The sequence below is a fragment of the Camellia sinensis genome, chromosome 14, assembly GCF_055761805.1.
Source record: "Camellia sinensis isolate YWXY chromosome 14, ASM5576180v1, whole genome shotgun sequence".
Classification (NCBI taxonomy): domain Eukaryota; kingdom Viridiplantae; phylum Streptophyta; class Magnoliopsida; order Ericales; family Theaceae; genus Camellia; species Camellia sinensis.
The window spans coordinates 83,804,493-83,811,562 of NC_138974.1; the positions used below are offsets into that span (position 1 = coordinate 83,804,493).

Genomic DNA, 7,070 nt, shown 5'->3' on the forward strand with positions numbered 1-7,070 from the left:
CTAGGGTTTCTCCTTCACAAGACTCATCTCTCTTTAACCACGTGTGTAGGTAAACATTAAGAGATCCCTATATATAAACTATGACGAGTGTTTGTGTGTAATTGAAACTTCTACATGAGATTAGTGTTTGTTGGTAAGAAAAATACATTAATGTCCTTAAGTTTCCAAAAATTACAATTAGGCCTCCAAAACTAAAATGTAGCCCCTTAATCCTGGTTCTTTAAAATTAAAAATATCTCAAATTTGTATTTTTGAAATAGAATATCATTATTTTTATTTGAAAATTACAAAGTTCTCTGAAATTTTCTAAAATAACAAAAATATAACAATTTCCCGAATGTGCGTCTGCAATTGTTCCCGAAGAGGTATTCAATTGTCATCCTACTCATTTAGGTATTGCATGCTCATACAAATAGGGAAACCACATGTCATAAGTTAACATGGCAACTTTCTGTTTTCTTGTTGTCCTAGGACTCTAATGTGTGATGTCATTCACTTTTTTACATCAATGACTATTGTTCATGCTGGATGAGGAAAGATGAAAAATCCTGTTGCAGTGAGTCACAATGTTGGAATGATTATTAAATTGCCATCAAATGAGCTAAAAATATATTTCAGGAAGTTTGTCCTAGTTATTTAATGTTCTGAATCAATTAAGATACTAGTTTGATTTTATTTGGTGAATATGATTACTCTTTAAATTATGTATGATGTTTAAGAACCCTGTGAATTATTTCTGTACTGACGTGGACACTTCTAGAACAATAATCCTTTCTGTTTTCAGTGATTTATTTCACAAAATTTATATTAACAAATACCTGCTACATCTTGATTGAATTTATCATAATTGATGCTCTGCATTGCATATCTTCATCTAGAATACTAGGACTCTGAGTGGTCTACAGAATGACAGTTGCTTTAACGAGTACAGGTTACTAAAATTGGTCGAGATGCAGTCCTGTATGTTGAGTCTCTTTTCTTGTATAAGAAGCTCAATGCCAATGTATAAGCTAGACAAGATGCAAGGGGAACAACAAAGTAAGGGTTGCAGGTCACTGGAATTGGCGTTTTGCATTCTTTGGGGAGGCAATTGTGATGGTTCCATTTGCTATTCTAGGTTTTGTTATAAAACCTTTACAGTTGAAAGGTATATGTTGTGTTAGTTTTAATTTTTTTTTTATGTAATCTATTACCATTTCTTAGCTATTCTTAACAACTTGTGGATACAGGTTTTTACCCTGCTGGATCAAAAAAAGCATTGACTGGTACAGAGATAGCTGTCATAGAACTTAAAGGTGTGACACGTTATGATTACTGTGCATGGGATCTTTTCAGTATAATTGCACTTTTTTCTTCTCTCTTTTCAGTTTACTGCATCACTATTATGTAAGAACCAATGTGCAAAAGCCAAGATAATGGGTGTTATTGAGAACATCTACAGTAATCCGATATACATCAAGCACCTATCACTAAATAGCTTTGACAATCTTGTTCCCACAAAATAGTGCCTCAATTTGCCCAGTTTAAATATTTTTATTGGTTTCATTTGAATCTATAATAATCAACTTGATTTGAAGAGATTGAGAAGTTTATGAGGAAGACCAAGGATCAAGCAGGCATGCAGGTTGATGAAAATGATTATTCATCAGAGGAATCTTATTGACAAACACTTTTGTAAGTATATTTTTCACAATTTACTTTTCAAATCACTACAAGCATTTCATTTAATATGTTTGGTTGTGTTGAACAAACGGGACCTCGATTGGATCTCCGGTTAGAAAATTAGAAGGAAAATTGTAACACACAAGACTTAAAAGGCCTGTTAGGGGGCCAAAATTGCGAAATGACCACCGAAACCACCGAAACTTGGCACGGACAGCTTGTTCAAGCCTAAATAGACTTGTAGGAAAAAACGGGACCTCTATTGGACCTCCGGTTAGAAAATTAGAAGGAAAATTGTAAAACACAAGACTTAAAAGGCCTGTTCAGAGGTCGAAATTGTGAAATGACCACCGAAACCACTGAAACTTGGCATAGACAGTTTGTTCAAGCCTAAATAGACTTGTAGGAACAAACGGAATCTCGATTGGATCTCCGGTTAGAAAATTAAAAGGAAAATTGTAAAATACAAGACTTAAAAGGCCCGTTCGGGGGCCGAAATTGCGAAATGACCACTGAAACCATCGAAACTTGGCACGGACAGCTTGTTCAAGCCTAAATAGACTTGTAGGAACAAACGGGACCTCGATTGGATCTCTGGTTAAAAAATTAGAAGGAAACTTGTAAAACACAAGACTTAAAAGGCCTGTTCGGGGGACAAAATTGCGAAATGACCACCGGAACCACCAAAACTTGGCATGGACGGATTTTTCAAGCCTAAATAGACTTGTAGGAAAAAACGGGACCTCGATTGGATTTCCGGTTAAAAAATTAGAAGGAAAAATGTAAAACACAAGACTTAAAAAGCCCGTTCAGGGGTTGAAATTTCGAAATGACTACCGAAACCACCGAAACTTGGCACGAACAGCTTGTTCAAGCCTAAGTAGACTTGTAGGAACAAATGGGACCTCAATTGGATCTCCGGTTAGAAAGTTTGAAGGAAAATTGTAAAACACAAGACTTAAAAGGCCCGTTTGGGGGCTGAAATTGCGAAATGACCACTGAAACCACCGAAACTTGGCACGGACAGCTTGTTCAAGCCTAAATAGACTTGTAGGAACAAACGGGTCATCGATTGGATTTCCGGTTAAAAAATTAGAAGGAAAAATGTAAAACACAAGACTTAAAAGGCCCGTTCGGGGGCCGAAATTTCAAAATGACCACCGAAACCACCAAAACTTGGCACGGATAGCCTTTTCAAGCCTAAATAGACTTGTAGGAACAAACGGGACCTCTATTGGATCTTCGGTTAGAAAATTAGAAGGAAAATTGTAACACACAAAACTTAAAAGGCTCGTTCAGGAGCCGAAATTGCTAAATGACAACCGAAACCACCAAAACTTGGCACGGACAGTTTGTTCAAACCTAAATAGACTTGTAGGAACAAACGGGACCTCGATTGGATTTCCGGTTAGAAAATTAGAAGGAAAAATGTAAAACACAAGACTTAAAAGTCCCGTTCGGAGGCCAAAATTGCAAAATGACGACTAAAACCACCGAAACTTGGCATGGGTAGCTTGTTCAAGCCTAAATAGAGTTGTATGAGCAAATAGCACCCAATTGGACTTCCCGTTACAAAATTAAAATCAAAATTGTGAAGTTTATATCGAGTTTTTTTTTGTCAATCTAATGTTGTTTTTTCTTTTTTCATGTGACAGATTAGCAATGGTGGAAAATAGTTTGGGCTGCATCAGAAGATTTGATTTTGTGTTTTTGAAAATATTTTGACATAGGATTTTGGTAAATGATTTATGGATTAAATGTTTAGCATCAAAATATTTGGTGTTGTGTTTTTGCAAATATTTTGATGTAGGATTTTAGTAAATGACTTGTTGGTCAGGTGTTTAACATCAAAATATTTGGTTGTAATTTTGAAAATATTTTGACATAGGATTTGGTAATGTATTTATGGGTTTGATATTAGTAGTTTGTAAGTACTTTGGTATGCATGTTTTAGATTGTCAGAGAATTGTAATTATGTTTATTGGGATTTTTCATAGTTATTAATTTTGAATTAGTATGAATGTCTTGCACAGGTGTATTATTATTTACATTACATTTGTGTATATATTGTGCATAGGAAAATAGGTGTTTTGGATTATTTTGAACAGGAAAATTATTAAAATCAAAAATTTGTGTAGTGAATTTTTAGTAACAGGTGGTGTTTTTGTCGCTGTTAATATATTTGGCGACAACATATTGTTTTTGTCGCTAAAAGTTAGTGGTTATTCCAAGAACTTTTAGCAACCAAAACTTACTTGTTACTAAAAATGTGATTTTTAGCGACCAAATTAATTTTGTCGTTAAATAGTACTTTTGGCGACGCATTTATTTGTCGCTAAAAGTACATAGCCTATCCAAATTTTAACCTTTTAGCAACAAATTGTAATTCTATAGCGACAAAATATATGATTTTTGGCGACCAATTTTGCTTGTCGCTAAATGTCTACATACGGTGACAATTTCTAATTTCGTCGCCAATACTTTTAGTGACAGGGCTTTGGCGACAAGTTGTGTATTTTGTCGCCGATTCTTTTGGCGACGAAATTTGTACTTTTGGCGACGAAATTTGTGGGTCGCCAAATGTGTTTTTTGTTGTAGTGAATGTAGCTGCACAAAATAGTGCGATACGCAAAATAGCGCGATTGAAATGCACTAAACAGTGCGATACGCTAAACAGCGCGAGTGATATGCAATGCACAAAATAGTGCGATACGCTAAACAGCGCGATTGATTTTGAAATGCACAAGACAGTGCGATACGCTAAACAGCGCGATTGAAATGCACTAAACAGTGCGATACGCTAAACAGCGCGATTGAAATGCACTAAACAGTGCGATTGATTCGAAATGCACTAGACAGTGCAATACGCTAAACAGCGCGATTGAAATGCACTAAACAGTGCGATTGATTCGAAATGCACTAGACAGTGCGATACGCTAAACAACGCGATTGAAATGAAATGCACTAGACAGTGCGATACGCTAAACAGCGCGATTGATTTGAAATGCACTAGACAGTGCGATGCGCTAAACAGTGCAATTGATTTGAAATGCACAAAACAGTGCGATACGCTAAACAGCGCGATTGAAATGAAAAGCACTAAAATAGTGCGAGTGAGATACAAAGTGTAAGTGCACAAGATAGTGCGAGTGAATGCATGTTCTATGCAAATGAGGTGCATTTTCTATGCAAGTATGGAAGAGTGCATTTTCTATGCAAAAGATACGAGCATTTTCTATGCAAGAAACAGGAGCATATTCTATGCAATATTGAAAGCCAATTCTATGCAGAATCGAGAGCAAGCATATTCTATGCATGAATCATAACGATGTGTGGCACGCATGCAACAATAGTGTATATGAAAATGCACATTCTATGCAGTAGAGGAGCATCAAATATGTACTCTGGTGCCTCTGATTTACCTTTCGGAGGACTTTGTAATACGCTCAGCTCAAAAGGGGACACCCTGTTTATGTTGGCAAGAGATAACATCTGCTGCTACTTTAATTGCCATTCTGACTTGAAGCAGGCTTACACTTGGGGTCGAGATACACTCATACTCCAGAGAGATGGTGAGGCCTGAGAAGGTGCACCTGGAATGCAGTCTCGGATCTTGCCAAAGCTGGAACACCCTAAGATGCTCCGAATTTTCCTTTTTCTTTTGCTTTGCAGTCTGGAACCTACATAGCTTCAGATAGGTCCTTGTTCTACTGTTCACACTTATCGGGGGTGGACCCTGCAGTTTTATGAAAGAACAAATACTGTTTTGCACAAATGTGGAGAATGGCACAGCACTCTGAGCACAAGATGATTTTTGAAAATTGAGAAATGAGTTCTTAACCGGGTATTGAGCCGACGACTGGCCACAGCCAAAACGACTCGACAAGGGAAAAACAAAGGTAAACAACCTAAACACATTGAGTAACACTCGAAGCGACTCAAAACAAGAATCGAGATAGACAAAATAAAACACAAGACTCAAATGTGCACATGGAACCTGTTTCCCCGGGTATTGTTTCCCACCCTTTCTCACTTGTGATTCTCACATCGCTCGGCCCTCAGGCTCGGATTTTCTCTCAAAACCCTTTTCCTCACTTTTCTCTCAACTTACACCTCTCTATTCTTTAATCTCTCATTTTTCATCCCTCCCCAGGGTGGTTGATGAATAAACAGGAAGTTGCGGGTTCTTGCCCCAAGCATTCTGCTAGATTCTCTTCTTCTGCTCACAACAGTGAGTTTCTCCCAGAGAGGGGCTGTGCTACAACTGGATGGGTAGCAGATCTGCAGCTGACATCGGTTGACGATGCTCTACTGGGGAGTTTGGACATGATCAGATTTGTCCAGATAAAGGAGTGGAATATCCTAATCCGTTCCCGTTTGTGCTTCGCACTTGGCTTGATACCTCGTTGCGTGGAGGATGTGAGAGTTTTCTGCCATTTGTTGTTGACTTCAGTTGTGCCCTTTTCTGGCAGGTAGAGTGCCCTTCTTGGCAAGTATGTTGAAAATGGGGAGAAGACAGAAAGCCTGACTCAATTGTGCCCCTAGTTCATCATTTTGACCATTTTTTTCTTTTGTTTTCTACGAAAACAATTTTTGACCAATATGAGAGTTAGATTAACACACTTGTTCGATTTTCTGATTTAAAATCATGCAAGTTAGGCTGTGAGCACTGAAAATTTTCCTCTTTTGGGTCCAAGAAATGGTCCAGTTTTAAAAATGGAATACTTTTCGAGAAGATTAGTCAACCTTAGTAAAAATTCTCAAAAACTATTTTTGCAAACGACCACTGCTCAACGAGTACGGAACCTACTCTCGAGATGCACAACCTCGAATTTGAAGGAAGATTGCCCCTTGCTTGAGGGGAACTGCATGGCAACGGAAAGTTTCCCCTTGTTTGAATGGCGCCACGGCGCATTGAATGGCGACGGGAAGCTGCCCCTTGTCTGAATGGCCCCGTAGTGTATTGTAATCAGTCCTCAGAGCGATGATTGCAACCGAACTCCCGGATACAGAAAAGACAAAGATGACTAGAACCATCACATGGACACAGTTGAATTTGAAGTGTTTCAGGGCTGGACTTCAGAATGAAGTTGCCTGCGTATCCCAAAGATGGGAATCAAGCCTTACGTAGTTCGGGGTTAAGGTACACTCGGGTATTTAACCTCTCCTTTTTAGGCTCTAACTTTTGCCAAGGCGCCCGATGCGGGTTTTCGACCTTGCGAGTTTTATTTTTCTTTTCTTTTCAATTCTTTTCATTTCTTTTTGATTTTTTGATTTTTTGCATTTTCTTCATTCCATTTTCTTTTGCATTTTTCTCCTTCTTTTTTTTTGTTCTTTTTTTTCTTTTTCTTGCTCTAACTTTTGCCTGGGTCGCCCTTCCGGGTTTTCGGCCCAGCGAGCCTCTCAAG

At 38.1% G+C, this 7,070-nt stretch overlaps 1 long non-coding RNA gene across 1 annotated transcript; it reads left to right on the top strand.

Moving 5' to 3' along the window:
• LOC145807556 (uncharacterized) lies at window positions 1-3,667 on the top strand. The gene is made up of 4 exons (XR_014350769.1): window positions 1-1,147; window positions 1,230-1,295; window positions 1,578-1,674; window positions 3,318-3,667. It is a non-coding gene; the product is annotated as an uncharacterized LOC145807556 (long non-coding RNA).
• The last annotated feature ends 3,403 nt before the right edge of the window (window positions 3,668-7,070 follow it).